This window comes from Triturus cristatus, chromosome 9 (assembly GCF_964204655.1).
Source record: "Triturus cristatus chromosome 9, aTriCri1.1, whole genome shotgun sequence".
In the NCBI taxonomy this organism is placed as follows: Eukaryota; Metazoa; Chordata; class Amphibia; order Caudata; family Salamandridae; genus Triturus; species Triturus cristatus.
This window is the reverse complement of record NC_140592.1, coordinates 399,718,262-399,744,894: the sequence shown is the minus strand read 5'-3', so window position 1 is coordinate 399,744,894 and position 26,633 is coordinate 399,718,262. Positions and strand designations below refer to the sequence as shown.

The following is a 26,633-nucleotide window of genomic DNA, read 5'->3' as shown; positions in this document are numbered from 1 at the left end:
GCTCTCGGCTGCGGGGCCCACGGCTAGCGTTGCTCCCCGGGAGAGGGTGGTATGGACCGGGGCATGGCAGGGAGGAGAGCGCTGGCTGCGGCGACCCGGCTGGGGTGGAGGTGAGAGGGGCAGGAAGTTGCAGCTTAGCCGGCAGAGCGGTTGCGGGGCTACCTGAGCACCGGAACCACGGTATCCTCCCCACCTACGCATCTTTCGACTCCAAACCAGGCACCTCTCTGGCCCCACGCGTCACACCTTTGCTTGAGTCACCACATTTATTCCAGCCGGTCCCGGACCTCCCCACACGCGCCCTCCATGCTCCACCCGGACACTCCTCTAGCGCCCATACCTCATACCGCTTTACCCCCCACCGAGCAGCCCTTATCCTCGTTCCTGGCACCTCTTTAGCCACCCACTCAACGCCTATGATTGTCCGTACCTTCAACCCTCCCCGCCACAGTGTCAACTCCCTTTCTGCTACACACATTACGCTTCTGCTACTCCCCGCCCCCCGTCGTCTTACACGCGCACTTTTCTGTGAACCACACCTGCCCTCTGTATACCACACCTGTCATTTCTCTTTTTTTCCCATTCATTTTTTTATTGAAATAGTAAATCACATCCATAAATTCTTATTTACGTTGAAGCACACCTGACATTTCTCTGTACGTGCCCACATGCCCCCGACACACGCACCTCTGTAGGACAGAGAGCAGCACTTCCCTATCACCCACGCCTGAAGCTGTCTCCCACAAGTCAAACCTGTGACCCTCTAACAACCGCAACTTACTCCCTTGCTAGCTACTCCACATCAGGGACTTGTGCCCCACTAGTAGCTACTACGCTATACACCTGTGCACACATTTGCCCCTCTCTTGTCCGCATCAGAGGCCACTGCTACTCTCACATTATACACATCTGCCCTCTATGCTCCACACCTTACTTACACCATACGGCCGTGTCCCTCTTTCTTCTACAGCTTGTGTTCCTCTATCCACCCCATTTTACACCTGTCTCCTTTGCTCCTTACTCCTGCACCCTCCACTCCCATACCTAATACCTGTGCACTCTGCGCCTCACCCCTTGAAAGTATGACCCTATATCCTCCACAACATACACATGTGCATTTCAATCCAGTGTGCCTTAACACCTGTGGTAGACACTCTGTTCACCACCCCTTAAGCCCCATAAACCTGTACCTTGCACTCCAGACTTTATTCACATGCCCCAGGCCTAACAAAACCAGAATATCAAGTCTTTAATATTGCGCTATCATAATATGGCAGCCAGAATCAATTTACTACTGCAGGACCATGAAGGTAAGTATTTGTAGGTGAGGTTATGTTACTATAATTACCACCATAGAGACGCACGTATGACGAAGTGCATATCTTCAAGGTACGCAGATGTGGAGTTAAGAACAGTAAATCGAAACTTATCAATATATACATACCGTCTCGATATTTTGGTTGTCAATATGTTGGGTATTGTGGTTTTGCTAGAACAGTATCAAAAGCACAATAGTCTGCCATACCATCATGTAGGGTGTAAATTGGAGTACAGGGTTAGATGATTCTATAATGCTATGGGAATGCCGAGACCTGAACGGTGCCCTTGTTGGTGGCCTTCCTATGATGTGCACCTATTGTTGCCGCCCTGCAGGTTCTTCAGTGGAGATGAGAATGAAAGAGTATGGACGACGTACCATCAGGTAACATCTTTTTCTTCTGTCAGGAGGCTCTGATTTGTGAGTGCCGTGCACATTCTTGTCTTTGGTAAATTTACGGGCTACACTCTGAGAGACCTGGAGTGAAGCAGGTCACCGTAAGGCACTGAAGGTGAGTTCTGTTTCCGATGTGCAACCGTGGGGTACAACCTGTGCTTATGCATGTACTGTGAGGTGTATGCTCATGCTGGGTGTCCGCCTACAAGGGTGAGTAGTGCTTTTTCTGGAAATCTCTGAGGAGGTTTCTTGGGCTCATTGGGCAGTCAGTGGTTACAAGGCAATATCCTGTGTGGGTGCTGATCCTTATCACTGGTATCCAGGGCTACAATGCAGGTGCACTCCAGATTGGATAGCCAAAGGCACTTGCTTCATGCATTTGACTCTTTCAGGGTAGCAAAGGCGAGCAGTCAAGGGTTTTACGTGTGAGTGTGGAATCATAAGTTTAATCTCTAGTCAATGATTTACTTGATTAAATGAAAATGCCTTTTGGAAACAGGTAGGTAAATAGCCCATTTGGAATTATGATAGATAGGGTGTTGTTAGGAGCCTGGTCATGGCCGTTGATTAGATCAGAGATCTTCTAGGCCTTGACTTACAGACTACCATAATAGCTGCTGTGGAGGACGATGAGGAGTGCACCAGTGGAAGATGCAGGGAACGCACACATGTCTCCTCTTGCCCTGTTGACTTGCCTTGCACATGGGAATCTGACATTTTGAGTTGGTCGAGAATCCTGTAGACTAAGCCTATTTAAAGTTGGTGGTAGCACATCTTTGTACCCCCGGTAACCATGCACCTTGTGAACCGGCACCAGCATGGAGTTGCCTGAGGTACCCTGAGAATAGTGAGAACATTGGGAGAAATGTCTGAGCTGACCCGCACAGGCAACGGGTGGTGCATTGAGCCACAGGAAGTGGAGGCGCCCAAGAGTGGTGGCGAGGTGGCAGTGGGCTGTCAAGTGGATGGGTGAGACACTGGGCTGTGGCTGACAGTGCAAATGCATGGTGGGATAACATGCCACTTGTCTGGCTGTGCCTCTTCTTATCAGGGCCATTACTGCATCAGGATATCAATATCATCTTCTACCTCACCAGGGGAGCCTGACAGGGCCAGCTTTAGTGCTGGTGGCGCCCTGTGCGACAATGTTTGTTGGCGTCTCCCCCAATGACCACCTCCACCACGGATTCTGTCACTAGCACCCTTTAACAGTAACCAAGTCTCCATAACCACACCCTCTCAGATGCATTGAATTAGTTATACAGCACCACTCATACCAGTGTAGGGTGTCCGAGCACTTTGCATCACTCACACATTACACAGAGACAATCAATCATACGTGTGTAAATCAGTGTATTGGAAATGTTACATAAGCCCAAGGACTAAAAGTGTTGGAGTCACATGTCATCCATACTGGTAGGCAGTATAGTTTAAGAGTGCTTGGTGTGGAGAAGCACAAACTCAGAGTTGAATAAGAAACAGCATAGTTGGGAGTTTTCTTTAAAAATAAGAATCGATTTCTAGCCAAATTAACCCTTTTTGCAACATTAATCAATGCTCTAATAATGTATACTTTGCAGTGTGTATGCAGTTCTAGGATGAAAGTTAATAGCTCACTATCCTATATTAGGACTTTAAGTTATAAATTTCAAGTAACAAAAGGATGTCTCTTTTGAAAGCAGTAACCTGCTGATCTGTGTACATCATACGCACTCTATTGGTACACGTTCTTTGCAACAGGCATATTGACCCTCTGCACTAACTTCACCTAAAAGTCAAAACCTCAATGATACAAAATGCTGATCTCTCCCCAGGAAGATAATTAATCACACGAGTTATCTTGACATTTATGTGAGGCCTGGTAATTGCCGGGGGAAAGAAACGCTGCAGCAGGTGCTTCAAAAGCATAATAAACTTTCAAACACGGCGCCCCCAGGAAGCCAGCACCCGGTGCGGTGGCACCGGTCGCACCGCCCTAAAGCCAGCCCTGGAGCCTGAAGTAGAGTAAAGCTGCCAGCCCTAACTGAACTCTGTGCTGCGGGAGACCTCCTCATGGTGCAAAACATGTTGAATGACGATCTCCTTGCCATGGAGGGCTCTATGACGCAAGCTCCAGAGAATACTCCAGGTGAGAAGAGATGAGGCATGAATGGCAGAAGGGCCCTTTGCCTAAAGAGCGTGTTGTGTACTGCTGAAAGCACCAAGCAACAGGAATATGTCTTGGGGTCTCTCTCAGCTCTGGCCTGCGTGGCTCTCTAGTGTGAAGCAGCCATTGACCATGCTAAAGAAGAAAGTTACCTTGCGCTGGAACCCCTGTACACTAGAAGAGCTGGGAATTTTGAGTTGTAAAGAGGCACGACTTGCACAGGTGACTTTAATGTATGCCCTGTCCATGACCAATGGCAGAGATGTTACGGGAACTCAGGTATTAAGTTATTGAATGGTGCCACTCCGTCAGGCTGGTGTGGATGCCCTCACCCGAGTGTCTGGTGATTATAAATGCCACCACTATGATTTTCCCCATAAGAAATGGATTATCCCAGTGTGTAAGCAGCCGGGTATTGTCCATATTTGGGAAGCATCTAGGATCTTTAGATGTGACACTAAAGAGCCAATTGTGTTTAGCATGTCTAGATTCTTATTTTCGGCGTGGAGAATTAGAATCGACAAGTTAACTGGAACGGTATAATGGAATATCTATGTCTTGTTGTATGTGCTGCTAACGGATGAGGCACATATGCATTCTTCCTTGTCAGTGGAAGATTTTTCAAATTGAATGATATTTTGTTTGGGGGGGGGGTTAGCAGGGTTACTGAATTTAATATACTTTACCGAGGCTGATTTTTACATGTTTTTACGATGCTCTTTTAAAACTAATTTTACAATTGTGTACTATTGTAACATATTTTATGAGATAAGAAAAATGTCTGTCTGATGTGTACTTTTATGGTTAACAAAGCCGAAATAAAGTATTGAAGAAGAAGACAAAAATGCTACCACTGGTGGTGGCAGACTAGGCCCACATACAGGGGTGTAAGCACTTGATAGAACCGGGAGCCATCTGCAGCATTATTACTCCTTGTGGGGTCATAGGAGGACAACTGTGGATTCCACAGGGTAAAGCTCTGCGTTTTTACATTCAAATTTAACTCTAAAGGCTGCTGGAAAGGGGCTTTACTATATCGGCCTCGAGGCCCTAAAAAAGATTTTAGCCATCACTTGACTGAGCACATAGTGACTTATGTGCTGTCCTCACAACCATTTTTCCTGCTTGGTGATTCTAATTATCATGGTGAAGACCCTTTAGACCTAGAAATAGCACATCTTATATCAAATTTAAAGACAATGGTCCTACATCAAAAGGTTGAAGGTCCTATTCATTTGGCCAGCCATACCCTATACCTTATTTTTATCACTTCTAACAGACTGATTTGCAGACCGTCCATACCTTTGTCCTGGACTGATTATTTTTTATTTGTTTTCAGATACCTAAAATAAAGGGTCCTAGAAACTAAGGTCCGGTTTGAAGGGAGCTTCAAGACAATGGCAGCGTGTTACTCCAGATATCTTCGCATAAAAAAAATATTTTTCTCACCATAAACGGCAAAGATATAAATCTTACCTTAGATGACTATCACCAGGCATTCAATTCTGCCTTTGATAAACTTGCCCCTTTCCAAAAGCAATTTAATAACAATTACAGACCTCATACACCCTGGTATACCTCAGAGCTGAGACAGGAAAAGTCTTGATGTAATACGTTGGAGAGACGCTGGCACCTGACTAATAACGCCAGCGATACAGAGGCATACAAAAGGTACTTACTAAGTATCATCAGAACATAAAAACTGCCTGCAAAATATACATTACTATTCAAATTACCCATACAGAAAACTCTTCTAAAGAGCTTTTTAAAGTTTGAAATGTTTTTATTAATCTCCATGCTTGCTCACAGATGGTTCAACCCTCTCAGGAATTATGTAATTCTCTTGCTGATTTTTTTAGACTAAAATCCTGACAATTTATCAAAATGTTCTCTCTCCTTCTAATCAGCTAAAAACAAGCTTCATTGTAATACCCTTCTTAGACTAGATGGGCCTAGCTTGAGTAACTTCAATTCTTTATCTCTTGAGCCAATACAGTGTGTCCTAAACAAGACTGAATCTGGTTCTCCCTCTGACCGTGTCTGGCAAGGATCTCTGTGATTCTTTCTAAGCAGATAGCGCCAGCTATTAGCTCTCTATTTAATTCATCAATAGAGTCAGGGAAATTTCGTATGGCCTGGAAATCTGCACAGGTTATGCCTATCCAAAAAAAGCTAATTTAGAGCCCTCAATCCTTACCAATTACCAGCCAATTTCCTTGCTTCCACTTCTTGGCAAGCTTTTGGAAGGTCTTATCAACAAACTGTTGTCAGTCTATGTGTAAGAAAACAATATCCTGGACCCTTTTCAATCTGGGTTCAGGCCAGAGCACAGCACGGAGACAGCCTTGGTTTCTGTGACCGCTTCTATATGCTACACATTGGACGTTAATATTCCCTCCATGCTTCTGCTTTTAGACATGTCTGCAGCTTTCGACACTGTGTTGCATGATTGGCTGCTGTATAGGCTAAATGAGATAGGGATCTTGGGACTGCCTTGGAATGGTTTCGAGGCTTTTTGAAGAATAGATCTCGAGTTATTACTTTGGATGACTTTCGGTCGAGAACCACGACGATTGGAAAGGTGTACCCTAGGGAAAGTGTTTGAGCCCCACATTGTTCAATATATCTGTGGCCCCTCTTGCTAAATCCTTTGGCTTTGAAATCCTGTCTTTTGCTGACACCACTCAGCTGGTCATTTCCTTTAACAACAACGTGGATACAGTGAAGGAATGCTTCTCCTATGGGATGAAAGCAATAGCAGAGTGGATGCCCATGAACTATCTTCAGTTTAACACTGAAAAAATGGAGATAATGCTTTGTGGGAAAACCCAACAAATATGGACTCCCGACTGGCAGCTATCAGAATTAGGAAATGCTCCTACCCCCCAGTCAGGTTGTAAAAAACCTAGAAGTTAAGTTAGATCAAGCTCTTACAATGAAAGAGCAGATCATGTCTATAACAGGTCCCTGCTTTCACATGTTGCACCTACTGAGGAAAGCACTTTCCTTTTTTTGCTTGCGGCCAGGAAAACTCTGGTACAGGCACTTGTTGTTAGCAGGCTTGCTTACAGTAATGCTCTTATGACTTCCCCCACTGAGACATTATTCTCTAAGTTTCAGGTAGTGCAAAACAGCTGCACGGCTTATCTGTAATTTGCCAGCCAGATCTGCACCTTCCCCTCGTTTAAGAACATTACATTGGCTACTGGTAAGAAAGAGAATACTTTCAAGATTTGTTGCCTTACCCATAAACCTTTAGGGGCAGATTTACAAGCCCCCTGCGCTACCACTACATCACTTTTCGTGACATACTGGTGGCGCAGGGGGCTCCTCCATATTTACAAGGAGAGGAAAAGCCACCCTGCATGACTTTTCCTCTCCTTGTAAATATGGCCCCTTCACACGCAGCACTGTGCATGGAAGGGGCGTTCCATTGGTGTTGCTGTGGGTGTTCCCACGCAACACCCATGGAACATGGAACAGGACACATCTCCAGATTTACGAGAAATCGTAAATCTGGAGATGCGTGTGAATGCTACGCCACCCTAGAGGTGGCGTAGCGAGGCACAACGAGGAGAAATGTTTTCCTTTCTCCTCGTTTTTTCCTCTTTCAATGCTTGCTGCATTCTACAGCACACATTGAAAGAGGAAAAAGCCTCTTGTGATAGTTTTTGTGCAGGAAGGTGTCCCTTTCTGCACAAAAACAATCTCCCCATGACGCAGGCATCCTTGCACCATGGTGCAAGGGTGCCTGCGCTGGCGCATGGCTGCAGTTTGTGCACAAGCGCAGGGGAAGCACAGAGATGCGACATAGTCTTATAAAGTTGTTGCATCTCTGTGCTTTCCAAACTAACACAGCACGGCGCAGCAAAATGACTTGCTGCACCGTGCTGCGTTACTTTGTTGTAAATCTGCCCCTTAGTTGGGAAAGTCCTAAGCTACCTACATCAGAAGCTTAAATGCTGTCTTCCTACTAAGACTCTGCACTCAATGGATAAAGGACTACTTAGCATTCCCCACATCCGACGCCTAAGGTGCAGAGACAGATCCTTTTCTCATTTGTCCCACCTATTGAACTATTTGGCCTTCTATATTCGCACCTTTACTGACTACACCAAATTAAAAAAATTACTAAAGACATACTTTTTCTAATTTTGCCCTTTGGTCCTGCTGCTTGTGTTTATCCGTAGCGCTGAGATACCCCATTGGGTGATTCGTGCGTGATATTAAGTTAAAACAACATAACATAATAACACATTGAACAAGGAGAATAGAGGACTCCTGACTCTGGGGCTCCTTCGAAAGTTAACAAGAGCACATCTTCAACCTCAGCAGACAACTGTATTGTCCAACCTATGCTACCATCATAGCATCAAAGAAAGACTATGGCTCCTTTATTCAAAACAGGCTTGAAAATGATACTTGCTGGATCTGCAAAAGGGATGGAAGAAAGGCCTCATGGAACAGATGCAGAGAAAATGAATTTTTGCTGCTGAGGTTTTCTCCATGCTACATGTCAGTTATTGAAAAGATAGGAGCAAGGGCCATGGGAATGGAGGCGAAACACCAGGAAGTAGTTACCAAGGGCATGTCCTTGAAGTCCAGAGTGCAACCTATGAAAAAGCACACCAAAAGACCAAGTTAAAAAATATGTGAAAATCTGGATAACAGAACAAAAGGAGAGAGAATATTTGAGTGTTGAAAATTAACAGAGGGTGACAAAATCATGTATATGTCTGCCTCATCTTTTCCCAGATCCTCTGCCTAAAGGATGATGACAGAGTTAAGACTGAAAGGGTCAATAGATGGGTCCATGAAAAAACTGCAGGTGAATGAGAAACCAAAGATATTCTTGCAAATATGCTGATACTGAAGTATATATATATATATATTACTGTTGGAAAATATATATATTACCTACTGGCGATCTCCAGTAGGTAGATATAGTTAGGGCCTATTTTCCATAGGAAATCCGCAACATTCTATTTGGAATAACTTTGGCGCCGAATGACGAATCTTCGCGAAATTTTCAAAACTTTTGGCCAGCTCCTGTACGCTCCTATCCTGAATGTTTCATGGTGATTCGTCAAGCGGGGGCCGAGAAAAAAGGGGGGTCCCAAAACGCGTTTTCCCCATGCAATTTCCCATAGGACCTTTAGCCGCAGCTACAGCCCGAACTGCTGAACGGAATTACACCAAATTTGGCAAAGAGGTAGTCCTTAGATCAGACTTGTGACTTTTGCTTAAATGGTGTAAATCCGTTCAGTAGTTCCTGAGAAAATGACAGTTAAAAGTACATATATATCTATGGCCTCAGAGGATCCGCGCACCCTATACGCACTCAGCGCGCATCCTGCTGTGCACGAGCTTTATTCTAATTGGCTGTCAACACTCCAAATCAGGAAGTGTTGGCAGCCATCTTGTGCCTCTGTAGAACCGAGGCACAAGAAACCTAAGAAATAAACCCGCAAAACACGAAAAGGGGGCAGGGTAGAAACACCCTGACCCCCTAGACCTGCTCAGGGGGTCCCACAAGGACCCCCAGGGCCAAAAAAAGCATTTTTCCCCCCAAAAAAGGGCGAGATTCGCGCACCCAGCACGAATTTCGGCCGAAAATTAAAAGTAGGGGGCGGGGTCTGAGGTGATATGTGTTCAAACACGCCCTGTGGCGCGTTTTAAGTTGGGGAATTAATTCCTCTTCAATCCTGAGGTCCCCTGGCGGCCAACTAGTCCACCAGGTACCTCCAGTGTGCGCCAGGGAGCTGCCTTGCAGAGAGGTGTTCAGAGGCCATGCCCCTTTTTACAACACTCTGCAACGCAGCCTTGTGGCGCTTACTGGAGGTACCTGGTGGGCTAGTTGGACCCCAGGGACCCTCAGGATTCAAAGGGACTTAACCCCCCAACTTAAAACGTGCCACGGGGCGCATTTGCACAGTGGTGAAGGTAGGGGGCGGGGCCTGAGGTGATATGTGTGCAAACACGCCCTGTGGCACGTTTTAAGTTGGGGAATTAATTCCTCTTCAATCCTGAGGTCCCCTGGGGGCCAACTAGCCCACCAGGTACCTCCAGTAAGCACCACGGAGCTGCTTTGCAGAGTGTTGTAAAAAGGGGCATGGCCTCTGAACACCTCTCTGCAGCGCAGCTCGCTGGCTCATACTGGAGGTACCTGGTGGACTAGTTGACCCCCAGGGGACCTCAGGATTGAAGAGGAATTAATTCCCCAACTTAAAACGCGCCACAGGGCGTGTTTGCACACATGTCCACCGAGCTGGCGTGGACGATGGGTAGGAGTTGAGGCATTCCACATCGCAGACTGTCGACACTGCACTATTCAGTGTCAGTATCCAGCGCCTTCTCGTTGGAACCTGCAGCCTTGCACAACAGGGCGCAATTATCATATTTTTTAAGTAACCACTTATTAGGGTGCTGTATCAGTGGTAAGTGCTTTATTAGTTGCTACCACTACCAATAAGTGTGTGAACTTTCTGGTCCTGAAGAATTGCGGTTAGTTTGACCTCTGCAAGAAACATGTTGACCACTATTCACCAGAGCATAATTCAGACACCTTCACTGGATGATTACGCACGTTATTGTTTTTAATTAAGAGTGGGACCTCCCTCATTAAAATTTGTTATTTAGGATCTCCACTACTTATTTTTAACACACTCTGTCCTACACACACTTCACCTTAGGGCCCTCACCTGCACTCACCTTACGGCAATTAATGGAATAAAGATCTCCACTAAAAGGCGCCACTAAGGTCGCCGATCGGGGATTGCAGCGCCGCCCCGATTCGGAGCAGACCTTATGATGAAACATGACATCTGGGCCACATGCTGACGATATATGACAGCTAGTTTGCCGGATGTGTGAGGGTCTTTTTCCTTAAGGAGGAATCTCCTCCTGACTCATACATCTCCATAATCATTAATAGCCTTCTTAGGAACAGCATATCTTTGTATTTGTAGATTGATGCCCGGGCTACGTATGCTGGACCTGTCTTAAATAGCCCCTGTTCCTTCCTGTTATGTATTGCACACATGTCACCTCAGGGCCTGCCTCCTTCCTTCACCATTGTGCAAATATTCCTCTAAAATCAGCCGAACTACGAATTCCGATTTACTCACCTGTTATCACGAGAGACCTCAGTGCTGCATCTTTGAGCCCAGTACTGATCCTGAAAAGTAATTCTAACCGTACATACCAGTAACTTGAATTTCCTTCCATAGGATATCATTGCCTGCTTTTTGCGGAAAAAGTTTCTAAGTGTCGATTTTTGAAACGTAAAAATATTCCTCTAAAATCATCCGAACTACGAATTCCAATTTACTCACCTGTTATCAGGAGTGACCTCAGTGCTGCAACTTTGAGCCAAGTACTGATCCTGAAAAGTAATTTTAACCGTACTTACCAGTTACTTGAATTTCCTTCCATAGGCTAACATTGACTGCTTTCACTTGGAAATTCTTCTAAGTGTGGAGTTTTGGAATTTACAAATATTCCTCTAAAATCAGTCGAACTACGAATTCCGATTTACTCACCTGTTATCAGGAGAGAACCCAGTGCTGCATCTTTTAGCCCAGCACTGACCCTGAAAAGTAATTCTAAGCGTACTTACCAGTAACCTGTATTTCCTTCCATAGGAATCCATTGTGTAATTTTCAGCTGAAAAGTTTCTGTGTCTATTTTCACATACTAAAAAAATTCCTAAAAAATCGTCTGTATGACTTAAACACATTCTTTCAACTGTTTACAGGTGATTCACCAGTGCTGGATCCAGGATCCACCACTGAGTAAGAAAAAGTAACGATAACACTACTTACCTGCTAAGTGAATTTTCTGCCATAGGATAACATTGGTGATTCTATGTGAAAAAAGGTCTGTGTCAACTTTTAAAATACAATAATATTCCTTAAAAATCACTACTGTAACCAAAATGCGTTTACCCAACTGTTTACAGGAGATGTCCAAGGACTGAATCTAGGATCCAGTCCTGTGGTTAGAAAAGTAATCCATAAAATAACTAATTGCATTTGACTAGAAATTCACATTGAGCTCAATGTTGCATTGTGTTTGAAATAGTTTTGCCCATTGCAACAACTGTAACTACTGTACTTAAAAGTCTATTGCCTATTTGCAAAGTATTTAAACTAAAGTAATTCATTCTGAGAAAGTATATTTTGTATTGTAATATATAATGTAATTATAATGTAATTAAAAAAATAAAATATCTAAAAATAAATAGTTTAAAAAATGTAGTAAATCAGTATAAAAAAATCAGTATAACAATTAATACATTAAAAATTGTCATTTACAAAACCTTTGAAATTCACTGAAAAAACCATAGGTTTCAGGCCTGATATAGTTAGGAATTAGCATTTAAAAAACCTTAGAAATTCACTGAAAAAACCATAGGTTTTAGGGGTGTTATAGTTAGCTGGACATTTCACTCAAACAAAACCATTGAAATTCCTCTGATATAGTTAGTTGTACTAACTACATCTCGCACGCCCGCAATCCACTACTTATGATGTCACATATTACATCATTCATGACATGGTCAGTGACATCCCTGATGACATCTCAAATGACATCACTGATGACATCACTGATTACATCATCCACGTGACAATCAGATACACTTCATCATACACTAGTATAACCTTTCATCACTCACTGTAAAATACAGAGTGCCAGATTTAAAGCCATTGACACACCAATACAAGTTTCTAAACAACCACTCAGTGATTCCTAGATCTATACACACATCTAATCACTTACCTATAGATTCACTCATACATGCTGTCAATGATCAATAGAACACTATCAAATATACTTATACACCTATATCGACATTACACACCAGCACACATCCTAATCACTTATGAAGTCATCCTACTCACTTATGCAAACAATGGATCATACTTACTTTTACTTAGCTATACACCTATAAAAACACCACTTCATCTATTCATATAGATAATAGCTCATACTTAGTGTATTATAAAATCACTATTACAAGTATACAGTTATCCATACAGCCACTCATACAATCACTGAGTCTTATGTATACTTATTTATATACAACAACTGACACATACACTGGCTTTTATTTTTCTAGTTTGTTGGACATGTACCATTGAGACATATATTTGCTCATCACCACACCCATAAAGATAATTTACTCACCCAAACAACTGTTATAACATGTAGTTTTAACTTCAGATACCTACTAAATCAACTATTCACACCTCTGTGGGCAGTCACACACCCCTCACCGAACCACACACACATTCACTCTCCCATAAAAATACTCAGTTAACTAATCAATAACTATTAAAGACTTTCACATAGCTAGTAACCAACTGGAGAAGCAGTTTACACAACAACTGACAAAGTGATACAGATATTCACACAGTTTAGTCACTATCCAATATATTTAGTGAGACACTATATTAGTCAAGTAAACAGTCAATCACACTGCTAATAAATCCTCCATCCAGATATTTATATTTATATATCCACTCATTCTTCAATGCAAATTGCTATATATATAATACATATTTAAATAACGAACCAAACCACATTCACTGGATCATGTCATCAGTGATGTCATCAGTGATGTCATTTGAGATGTCATCAGTGATGTCACTGACCATGTCATGAATGATGTAATATTGAACATCAGCAGCAGTGGATTGCGGGCGCGCGAGATGTAGTTAGTACAACTAACTATATCAGAGGAATTTCAATGGTTTTGTTTGAGTGAAATGTCCAGCTAACTATAACACCCCTAAAACCTATGGTTTTTTCAGTGAATTTCTAAGGTTTTTTAAATTCTAATTCCTAACTATATCAGGCCTGAAACCTATGGCTTTTTCAGTGAATTTCAAAGGTCGCCATTAGGTAGTTATAGTTAGGACCTATTATCCATAGGAAATCCGCAACATTCTATTTGGAATAACTTTGGGGCCGGTTGACGAATCTTTGCGAAATTTTCAAAACTGGAGGGGCGCTCTGGTCTGCTCCTATCCTGAAAGTCTGGGGGTGATTCGTCAAGCAGGGGCTGAGAAAAAAGGGGGGTCCCAAAACGTGTTTTCCCCATGCAATTTTCCATAGGAACCTTTAATCGCAGCTACAGCCCGAACTGCTGAACGGAATTAAACCAAATTTGGCAAAAAGGTAGCCCTTGGTTCAGAGTCATGCTTTTTGGTTAAATGGTGTAAATCCGTTCAGTAGTTCCTGAGAAAATCAAAAGTAAAATCACATATATATCTGGGCGGAGCCTAACCACACATCTCATCGTGAGATCTAATTGCCTGTCAACACTTCATCCAAGAAGTGTTGGCAGACATCTTGGGACCAATATACATGATAGCACCTCATTAAAAAGCATTGCAGTTAATAGAAGGTTTTAAGACTTTAGTTACATTATACATCATTTGTTGATGGTACCATACTCATTTGAGGAATTGTGGTGTGTTCTAAGGTGATTTTACCATGTGAAAAAGCCTTCTGCTGGGATATCATGAATCATGTTTGAGAGAAAACTATTTCCTCATGCTTTTCCCACAGAGGTTTGGAAGGTGATCTATAAGCTAAACTGAGAGCATATTTTCTGTAAATTCACATCATCTTTCTCAGTCATGTGAGAATGAAGTCTGACATTCTCATTAAAACATGTACATCCAACAAGGGCAGAGACTGTCAGTTGATTCTTTTGTGTTCTACTGCAGCTTCCCAGAGTGTTCTAAAGAACAACTAGAGCGCTAACAGTCCTACTTATGACAAACGTATTGCACACCTGAAGCCATCTTGATTGGAATAAAGTGGTAACTCTTAAAACATTTAATTTAGAAAGTAACAAAATGAGGGGGTTCATTTTGCCATAGAAATTATGAATAGTGCTGAAGAAAAAAGAAATAGGGTACATTTTGAGTGACTTCTCAAATCCTCTTCTATTTCATTAAAAAAGTCTGACATGCAGACTGAAACATGCACTTTCAATACCAGCAGCAAACTTACCTGGTGAGCAGTAGCTTTACTACAGTGATCTAATGAGCAACTAGAGTGCTAACATTCTGAATTTATGGCAAATGTGTGACACATCTGAATACCTTCTTGATGGAATCAAAGTAAAAAACTGAAAGTATTCCTACTGAGGAGACTGTAGTAAATGAGGAAATTAGGAAACTTCATAACAAATAAGTCTCCCAAGATGGCCACCAGAGACAAAAAAGCCCAAATGCAGGACAAATATCACCCAGATGTAGCCCAAGTATAGCCCAATGACAGAATGTCCCAGAGTGTTCTAAAGAACAACTAGAGTGCTAACAGACTTACTTATGACAAAAGTATGGCACACCTGAAGCCATCTTGATTGGAATAAAGTGGTTACACTTAAAACATTTAATTTGCAAAGGAACAAAATGAGGGGGTTCATTATGCCATAGAAAGTAGGATTAGTGCTGCAGAAAGAAAAATTAGGGCACATTTTGAGTTCTCAAATCCTCTTCTATGTCATTATAAAATTCTGACATGCAGACTGAAACATACACTTTGAATACCAGCTGCAGACTTCCCTGGTGAGCAGAAGCTTTACTACAGTGATCTAATGAGCAACTAGAGTGCTAACATTCAGAATGTATGGCAAATGTGTGACACATCTGAATGCCTTCTTGATGGAACCAAAGTAAAAAACTGATAGTATTTCCTACTGAGGAGACTGCAGTAAATGAGGAAATTAGGAAACTTCATAACAAATAAGTCTCCCAAGATGGCCACCAGAGACAAAAAAGCCCAAATGTAGCACAAATATCACCCAGATGTAGCCCAAGTATAGCCCAATGACAGAATGTCCCAGAGTGTTCTTAAGAACAACTAGAGCGCTTACTGTCTTAAATATGACAAAAGATTGGCACACCTGAAGCCATCTTGATTGGAATAAACTAGTAACACTTACAACATTCAATTGAAAAAGGAACACAATGAGGGGGTTCATTTTGCCATAGAAATTATGATTAGTGCTGAAGAAAAAAAAAATAGGGTACATTTTGAGTGACTTCTCAAATCCTCTTCTATTTCATTAAAAATTCTGACATGCAGACTGAAACATGCACTTTTAATACCAGCAGCAGACTTCTGTGGTGAGCAGTAGCTTTACTACAGTGATCTAATGAGCAACTAGAGTGCTAACATTCAGAATTTATGGCAAATGTGTGACATATCTGAATACCTTCTTGATGGAATCAAAGTAAAAAACTGAAAGCATTGCCTACTGAGGAGACTGCAGTAAATGAGAAAATTAGGAAACTTCATAACAATTAAACCTCCCAAGATGGCCACCAGAGACAAAAGAGCCCAAATGCAGCACAAATATCACCCAGATGTAGCCCATATGTAGCCCAATGACAAAAGTGTGCAAAAGACTTTTTATATTTTGTGTTTTTGCATTTTTATATAGTGCAGACTTGTCAGGTATTTGAGTGCTTTACCTGAGCATTGGTTACATCACACAAGAGCAAATTCATTTTGGTTGTAGAAATGGGGAGATTAAGTAATTTGACCAGAATCACAGAATGTTGAGCTGAAGCAGAATCTCCAACCTGGTTCCCCAGGTGCAAAGTCTGCAGCTCTGGAAGTAACAACACATCCTCTCCCCTAAGTGCAACATTTAATCAAGTGGTCAACTGGATATAAAACAAAGATAACAAATAATTTAAAAGTGCTTTGTCGCTATTTGAAAACCCAGAAAATATGTCCTCATTTTAGTTTTTTAGAGCACTAACCATAATTTTGATGTAAATAAGACCCTCTCATATATGTAATTTCTAAAGGAAATGCTCTAGGTATTACAGTTTTAATTACATCAAGGTAACGTCAGGCGTTCCACACTTTTGTAATAAATATAGAATGTTAGCAATCTAGTTGTTCATTAGGATACTGTTGAGAGGCAGAGGCCAGGGGTACGGACACTGAAAATTGAAGGCAGGTAGGAGGGTGCAGAGGCAACAATTTGACCACACTGTGCAGGCAGGAAGGGCAGTGGCAGCACAACAGACTATGGAGGACAGTGGAAAGGGGGGCCGGGGCAACAAACCAATAAAACAGGACTGGCAAGAAAGGCTGTGGCAATATAATAGACCATTGTGGGCAGAAGGAAGAGGCAGTGGTAGTACAACCATATATGCCAACAGACCCGATTCAGCCAGGAAACGTCCAATGTTTTTAAGCTCAAATGGGCTTTATTTGATCTGTCTCCTATCTACAATCTCCTCTTTTTCAATGTAACTCAAAGGGGAAAATCAATACCCCAGTTTTTTTCAAAATCTCCCTCTTACCAAGTTCAAAATGTTCGCAAGTATGGTACATTGGATCATGGAAGGCAGGAGTAATTGGGGTAGGGACATGGACTCGGATAACAGAGGACAGGAGGGACATGGAGAGGTGCAACAAACTGACCCTACAAGGCAGGCAACAGGGTTTGCAGCAGCACACTACACCACACAGGGCATGCAGGACGGGAGTGCAGCACAACAATCCATGGAAAGCAATAGGGAGGGGACAGGACCATGCACATGGACAACAGAGAACAGAGGGGAAAGAGGCAATGATAGTTAGCTGACCATAATGGACAGACAGAAGAGAAAGCTGCAGCATAACAGACCATAAAGGGCAGGAGGGACGGATCAGGGGCATTACAATGGAACAGACAAGCCAGGAGGGAGGGAATAGGGGCCTTCACATGGAAACAGAGGACCGGGGGCAAGTGGGCAAGGGGGCAGGGCAGGAGCAGCAAGATGACCATGGAGGTCAGGCAGGATGGGCACTAGAAACAAGACACACCATGGGGAACAACAATGAGACTATGATGGCATACACACAGACCATGGAGGGAAGGTGGGAGGGGGTCAGGGGCAGCTAGCTGACCACACAGGGAAGGTGGGAGGGGCCGTGGCAGCACAGAAGACCATGCATGGCAAGCGGGAGGGTTAGTGGCAGCACAATGGCTATGATGGGCAATTAGGAGGGTGCAGGGGCATGCACAAAGGACCATGGAGGATAGAAGGGAGGGTCAGGACCTGGGCACAGACAAGCGAGTTCAGGGGAAGGGGCCTCACAACAGACCACGCGTGACAGGCAGGAGGAGCAGTTGCAGCACAACAGACCAGGTAGGGCAGAAGGGTGTGGCAGTAAAATGGACCATGGAGGACATGAGGAAGGGGATAGGGGCATGGAATGTGGAGAGGCAGGGTGGAGGTGGCAGGGACAGGTTACAGTCATCTGACAATGCTAGGCAGGTGGGAGGGGAGTGGCAGCTCAACAGAATACTCAGAGTAGATAGGAGTGGCAGGTCCATGGAACATGGTGGGCAAAAAGGATGGAGCAGGGGCATGCACAAAGACATTGGAGGGCAGGGGGGAGGAGAATAGGGGCAGCAAGCTAAGCACAGAGGCTAAGCAGGAGGTCAATGATGGGGCATAGAATTGGGCAATGGAGGGCAGGAGGAGTGGACTGTTACATCATGCTAAATGGAGGACAGTGGCAGCACCTCAGACCATGCTTGGCAGGAGGGAGGAGGCTAGTCCATGGATTCAGACAACAGAGGATAGGGAGGAGGTGGATGGGACAGCAAGCTAACTGTTCAGAGAAGGTGGGAAGGCCAGTGGCAGAACAACGGCCACACAGGGCTGTAATTAGGGAGCAGGGACATGGACTTGGACAATAATTGGCTAGGAGGAGGGAAGGCAGGAGCAGCAAGCTTGGGTGGGGGCAGCACAATGCCAGGCCCTGCTTCCAACCCCCCACCATCCATTGTGATATGCATCTTACTTAATGTTAAAAAAACCTAGAAATTTGCTGAAAAAAGCAAAGATCACAAGGACGGTATAGTTAGACTCAGATTTCACTCATACACAACCAGTGAAATTCAGAAGTTATAGTTACCTGAGCTAACTATAACTTACGTCCCCGCAATGTACTGCTAATGACCTCAGACATTACATCATTCATGACATGGTCAGTTACATCACTCATGGCATCAATCATGACATCTCAAATGAGCTGTGAATGGAATGGAACTATAATCGCTAGAACTTTATTTAGGGATAGTGTGTGTATATTAACACCCCTTTCTTTCCTTTTCTTTCGTGTAAGAACCATTATAATACGCAACGTGCCCAGATTAATATGGCCGATAGCCTTTCACTTTAAAGCAATGTGTAGTCCATTGTTTATGTTGATGTTTGCAATTCTAAGTATGTTTATTATAAATAAGTCATTTTGACGAACATACAGGTATGGCGGTCACAGGGCAAGATATGCTGATATGACATTGTGTGCATATTAACACTTGTTTTCTTTTCTTTATTGTATCAATTCCTGAATTTTCACATCGTGACCAGGCCAATATGGCCACCAGCTTTTTGGATTAAAGTAATGCACTGCTGATGACGTCACATATTACATCACTCATGACATGGTCAGTGACATCACTGATGACATCACTGATGACATCTGAAATGACATCACTGATGACATCATCTACGTGATCATCTGATGCACCTCCTCACATCCTAAAATAGAGACTACCATTCTCGAAACCATAGACACACCAATGCTAGTACAGCTACAATATTCTGTGTGCTATGCATGCAGACCTCTAATAAGCTACATAGCTTTGATACAGTCTTTTAAATACTCAGTTAGTACCTATGCAGTCTAGGAATCCTTCTGTCTGTCCCATGCACTTCTCCATTCAACCATCCAGCACTATCTACGTATCCTATCACTCTGCCAATACCTAAGCACTAATAAATTTAGCATGCACTCTCTTTGCAGCACTGAAATTACTCCAGTTATTAGTCATATACTTAAGGAATGGCCTAGCCACTAACACAAGTGCAGGTACAATATTTTGTACACTATGCATGCAGACCTCTAACCAGCTACATGCTATTGATACGCTCTTCTAAATATCCAGTTAGTACCTATGCAGTCTAAAAATCCATCTGTCTGTCCCATGCACTTCTCCATTCAGCCATCCAGCACTATCTACGTATCCTATCACTTCACCAATACCTAAGCACTTATAAATTCAGCACTTTCTTTCTTTGCAACACTGAAATTACTCCAGTTATTAGTCGTATACTTAAGGAATGGCGTAGTCAAAAACACAAGTGCAGGTACAATATTTTGTACACTACGCATGCACACCTCTAACCAGCTACAAACTATTGATACGCTCTTCTAAATACCCAGTTAGTACCTATGCAGTGTAGGAATCCTCCTGTCTGTCCCATGCATTTCTCCAATCACCCATCCAGCACTATCTACTTATCCTATTACTCCACCAATACCTAAGCACTTATAAATTCACTATACACTGTGTTTGCAATACTGTAATTATTCTAGTTACTAGTCATGAACTTATGGGATGGCCTAGCTACTAACACAAGTACATCTATAATATTTTTTGCACTATCCAAGCAGACCTCTAACTAGCTACATACTATTGATACACTTTTCTAAATACCCAGTTAGTACTCATGCAGTGTAGGAATCGTTCAGTCTGTCCCATGCACTTCTTTAATCACTTATCTACCACTATCTACTTATCCTATCACTCCACCAATACATAAGCACTTATACATTAAGTGTTCACTCTGTTTGCAGCACTGTCATCATTCCAGTTACTAGTGGTATTCTTATAAAATGACCTAGGCACCAACACAAGTACACATAAAATATTCTGTGCATAATCCCTACAAATCTCTATGCAGAAACATACTATTGGTCCACTCCATTAAATACTGAAGTAGTACCCATGCAGCGTAGGATACCTCCTGTCAGTCTCATGCAATTCTTCAATCACCCATCCAGCACTATGTTCTTATTGTATCAGTCTGCCAATACCTAAGCACTTATGGGGCAGATTTACAAGTACCCTGCGCCACCAGTACGTCACTTTTTGTAATGTAGTGATGGCGCCAGGCACTCCTTCATATTTACAAGGAGAGGAAAAGCCACCCTGCGTGGTTTTTCCTCTCTTTGTAAATACGACCCCTTCATAAACAGAACTTTGCGTTGAAGGGGCGTCCCAATAGGTGTTACTGTGGGTGTTACCACGCAACACCCATAGAACAAGACACATCTCCAGATTTATGAGAAATCGTAAATCTGGAGATGTGTGTAAATGCTGCGCCATCCTAGAGTTGGTGTAGCAAGGCGCAATAAGGAGAATTGTTTTCATTTCTCCTCATTTGTTCCTCTTTCAATGCATGCTGCATTCCACAGCATACATTGAAAGAGGAAAATGCCTTTACTGATTGTTTTTGTGCAGGAAGGTGTCCCTTCCTGCACAAAACAATCTCCACACGACACAGACATCCTTGCACCATGGTGCAAGGGTGCCTGTGTCACCGCTTGGCTGCAGTTTGTGCAGCAGTGCAGAGGGAAGCACAGAGTTGCAACATATTCATGTACATATGTCACATCCCTGTGCTTTGGAAGTGCCACAGTGCAGTGCAGCTAAGGAACTTTCAGTGTCACGCTGCAGTACTTCCTCATAAATCTTCGCCTATAAATTCACCATACACTACTAATGCATTCTTTCAGTCAATCATGCTGTATACATATATTCAACCAAACTTTCACACATTACCTTGCAATTATAGTTCTTTCTTTAACCAGATAAAGTAGTTCTGATATGAACTTTTTTTTCTTATTTTTTCTTTTGTATTTTTTATTTTTTTGAACAATTTTGTATTTTTTTGGGTTTTTTAAAAAAATGAACAAAAAAAAACGAATAAAACAGGAAACATTTGGAATTACTTATCATTCCAAAAAAAAATAATAAAAAAATAACAATGATGATTGCATTGCGCAGCACAAACTGCATCCACCGACTGCTCACCGAAGCATATGAGTTTCTTACACTTCACGCAGTGTTGCTCGAGAAAGGCGAATTCTGGCCTAATGTCCATTGCAGGTGTTCCTGTGGACGCTCCAGATGTACTTGCCACAGCAGGCGAGGGGTTCAATGCAGCTCGCCTCATTTCCTCCCGAGCAAGATTGAGAGGATGTGTGGTCCGGAGATGCTTGTACATAGAAGCAGTGCCACAAGAGTATTTTTTTTCACTGCCTCTTGACAGGACTCGGTCACACATTTTGCACGTCACCTTTCTCGCATTTACTTTCTTCTCTCCAGGTGGAAAGGTGAAGAATTTGCACACGACAGATTCCGGCCTCTGTGGACGTGGTGCCTCCTGCAAGAATTCTTCTTCAGAAGATACTTCCTCCTGCTGCTGCTGCTGTCCAGATGCCATTTTGTTAGATATTTTTTGAAAAACACCAAAAAAAAACAAGCAAAAGGGGTTCTTGTAGGAAAAGTGATGTCTCTCTAAAGATGCTCCAACAAGAATGATTAAAATGGGATGGGTCCTTCAATAGTTACAGTGGGAAATGTTATGAACCAATGAAATCTTTTTTTTTGAGGTCACATGGGATTCGTGCACTGTGCGCTCACGAAGCACGCACCTGACGCGACTTCGCGTAAATATATTTAAAAATAATAAAGTTTATTATAAGTACAAATATATTATTTTTATGAATATCGTAGATAGTCTCTTGCCCTAATATGTATATTAAACACACATACATATCATTTTAGAAAATAAAAAAATTTCGCGGGAGTCGCGCACCCAGCGCGCCCAAGCACGTATATGACATCTAGCGGAACCCGCCACCGTGCAAGCGTCGCGTACCGTAATGCGCATGTGTCGCGAATGCGCGGGAGCAGGAGTTGCGGACTGGTCGCATACCAATCGCGCACATCACGTAATATTAAATGTATATGATGTAACTGAAAAACACACAGCCGTCGCACACCGTACGTGGATCCTTCACGATGTTTTTTAAAATGGCGGCTAGAATCTGCGCACCCACCGTCATGTGTACGCTTTGGGTGCGCAACTCCAAAAACAATTTGAAAAAAAAAAAATTTTAAAAGAAAATAATAGAAATATATTAAAATAAAAAATAAAACAACAAATGAAACAATATTTCAGTTGTAATTTAAAAAAAAAAATTGTGCAATTTTCGGAAAAATATATAATGGTATTTAATGAATAAAATATTTAAAAATAAACAGTTAAAAAACTGTAGAAAATCAGTACGAAAAAATAGGCATAACTACTATTACACTTAAAAATTAGCATTTAAAAAACCGTTGAAATTCACTGAAAAAACCATAGGTTTCAGAGACGGTATAGTTAGAAATTAGCATTTAAAAAAGTTTCGAAATTCACCGAAAAAAACATAGGTTTCAGAGACGTTATAGTTGGAAATTAGCCTTTAAAAAACCTTAGAAATTCACAGAAAAAAACAAAGGTTTCAGGGGTGTTATAGTTAGCTGGACATTTCACTCATACAAAACCATAGAAATTCCTCCGTTATAGTTAGTTCTGCTAACTATAACTCGCTCGCCCGCAATGCACTGCTGATGATGTCACATATTACATCATTCATGACATGGTCAGTGACATCACTGATGACATCTCAAATGACATCACTGATGACATCACTGATGACATCATCCACATGACAATCTGATACACCTCATCATACACTAGTATAACCCTTCATCACTCACTGTAAAATACAGTGTACCATTTTTGAAACCATTGACACACCAATACCAGTTACTATGTACCCACTCACTGATTCCTAAGTCTACACACACAACTACCCATTCAACAACAGAATCACTTATACATGCAGTCACTAATTAATAGAACACTATCAAATGCACTTATACACATATATAGACATTGACACATCAGCAGTCATCTTAGTCGGTTATGCAGTCATCCTACTTACTCATGAAAAAAATTAATCACATTTACATTTACTCACTTACACAATTATACACACAACACCTCATTTATTCAAACACATAGTAACTCATAGTTAATATGTTAAAAAATCACCATTACAATTGTACACTCATTCATATAGTTACTCTCACAATCACTGACTCTTGTATATACTTATTTATATACACCAACTCTCACAGACAATGCCTTTTATTTTTTTACTTTGTTGAAGATGTACAACTAAAACATATATTCGCTCACCAACACACAAATAAATACACTCAGTCACCCAAACAATTGTTTCCACATGCACTCTTAAACCTATACACCTAGTCAATCAACCATTCACACATCTATGCATAGAGTTACACACACCCCATGTTATGTTATGTTATGTTCATTTATTTTTATAATGCGAACAGCTACCCAAAAAGGGTTTCCCAGCGCAGGGCTAAAAAGGAAACTCAGAAAAAAGAAAACACAACAGATTGGACAGGTTATTGATTAAACAACCAAGTTTTTAGCTGTTTACGAAAATATAAATACAAAGGTTCTTTACGCATCGACAGAGGGAGAGAGTTCCAGAGACGTGGGCCAAGATGAGAGAAGGAGCGACCGCCCATTCTTACCAGCTTAATCCGAGGAATCTCAAAAATTTCCTGAGCAGAGGTGCGCAATGAACGAACCGGTTGGTAAAGGCGTACCAGATTTAGCAGATATTTAGGTGCCATGCCATTCTTGATTTTAAACATATAGCTCAGAGCCTTGAACTTGGTTCGATTTTCCACCCTGACCCAATGCAAATCTCTCACGGCCTTAGAGACAGAAGACATTCTGGGAATTCTGCAAAGCAGTCGTGCAGCAGCATTCTGCACCGTTTGAAGCTTGCGCATTACATCCCTGTTGATGCCCAAATAGAGAATGTTTCCATAATCCAGGTGTGAAGTTACCAGTGCCTGGACTACAGTCTTTTGGGCATCAGCAGGGAGCATCCAAATAATTTTTTTTAACCACTTAAGAATAGTAAAACATGTGGCAGCAGTTTTTACTGCATGTTGTCTCATTGATAGTTTATTGTCAATGATAAAGCCGAGGTTACGGACATGGGAAGAGGGCACAGGTAGGGGTCCCATTTCAACAGGCCAATGTTGAGTACCCCAAAGGTCTGCATTCTTTCCAAAAATAAGTACCTCCGTTTTTTCCCAGTTGAGCTTGAGCAATTTAGATTGCATCCAAGATGCAATTTTGCGCAAGCCCACTTGCAGAGTAGATTGTCCAGAACTACTTTTTGCCAATAAAGAAAAGATGATCTGAGTATCATCGGCATAAGAAAAGAGTGACAATCCCGCTTCGTCTGCGATCACTGCCAGAGGTTGTACATAGATATTAAAGCGAAGCGGGCTCAAAACAGAGCCTGGTGGTACCCCATACGGCGAGGAGAAAACATTGGAAGAAGCCCTAGAGGAAAAGACTTGAAATGTACGGTTAGATAAAAAAGAGAACAGCCACCCCAATGCTGATCCCGAGATGCCTAAGGATTGTAGAGACTTAATTAATACGGTATGAGAAACCGTATCAAATGCGGCACTTAGGTCCAGCAATATCAATGCCACTGTATTGCCTGCATCCAGGCGTTGACGTTACATTTCAGTTACGCCCAAAAGAGTGGTCTCAGTTGAGAATCCTGCTCTAAAACCAGACTGTACAGGGTGTAAACAATTAGTGGATTCAACAATCAGAGACAGTTGAGAATTTACATGTTTTTCCAGGACTTTTGAAAAAACTGGAAGAAGAGAAATAGGCCTGAAATTAGCAGGCTGGGAGGGATCCGCATTGACCTTTTTTAACAAGGGAAGGACCATTGCATGCTTCCAAATTGGCGGCATCACAGCCTCAACAAAAGAGGCGTTAAGTAATTCCATAACGAGATTCAAAGATGGCTGTTCAAATTGCAGAAGCACAGAAGCCGGCATAGGATCAGCCGGGGAGCCCGATTTAATGCTGGCTATGATTTTTAAAAAAGAACTTATATTAAGTGGTTCCCATTTTTCCAAATTTGTAAGTGGGCCAGCCCCAACAATGGGATCTGCGACCAACATGGCCGAAGTTGGGGAAGCTAGCTTACTACCCTATAATGTCAGATGAATTTGTTCCACCTTATTTATAAAGAAGTTAGCAAGAGTGTTACATTGCATTTCATCCAAAATAGGAGAAGAGGGTTGCGTACCTGAGCCCGCAAGCTTCTTAACCATAGTGAACAAAGTACAAGGGCAATTCTGCGCTCCTGAAATAGTAAAAGCAACATACTCTGCTCGAGCTATTTTGCATAAAATTTGATATCTTTTTAATGCAATTTTATAGGTGCATTTGGCTTCAGAGGAATAGTTCTTGCGCCATCGTCTTTCCAAGACTTTACACCTACTTTTTTCAGTATTTAATGGTTCTGTGAACCAGGGGGCCGGGGGACGATGATTATTCAACTTTTTTGTAGACAAAGGAAGGCAGACATTAGCTGCCTCAGTAATCCAGTTGTAAATACTCTCCACCGAGGCGGGTGATATAGAATCAAGCAGAGGAACGATGTTAGACAATGTTAAATTAAATTTTTCCACGTCAAATTTCCCCAATTCCTGAATTGACCTGATTTGCCCAACAATGTATCGGGGTATCTAAAATTGTAAATTCAATTTTAACAGCAAAATGATCAGACCAACACAGGGGAAGTGCTGGAGGGTAATTAATATGGGACAAATTCGAAAAAAAGGGGTCAAAAAATGTCCAGCTATATGAGTAGGGCCATTATTACAAAGAGAAACATTCATTGCAGAGAGATCAGCAATCAGTGTCTTACTTGCAGTACATTCGTCATTTTCCAGATGCAGGTTTAAATCACCCAATA

At 42.2% G+C, this 26,633-nt stretch overlaps 1 long non-coding RNA gene across 1 annotated transcript; it reads left to right on the top strand.

Annotated features, from left to right (window-relative positions):
• Positions 1 to 5: 5 nt before the first annotated feature.
• LOC146798033 (uncharacterized) lies at positions 6 to 22,171 on the top strand. Its single transcript, XR_014969092.1, has 3 exons — positions 6 to 110; positions 1,654 to 1,702; positions 22,069 to 22,171. It is a non-coding gene; the product is annotated as an uncharacterized LOC146798033 (long non-coding RNA).
• The last annotated feature ends 4,462 nt before the right edge of the window (positions 22,172 to 26,633 follow it).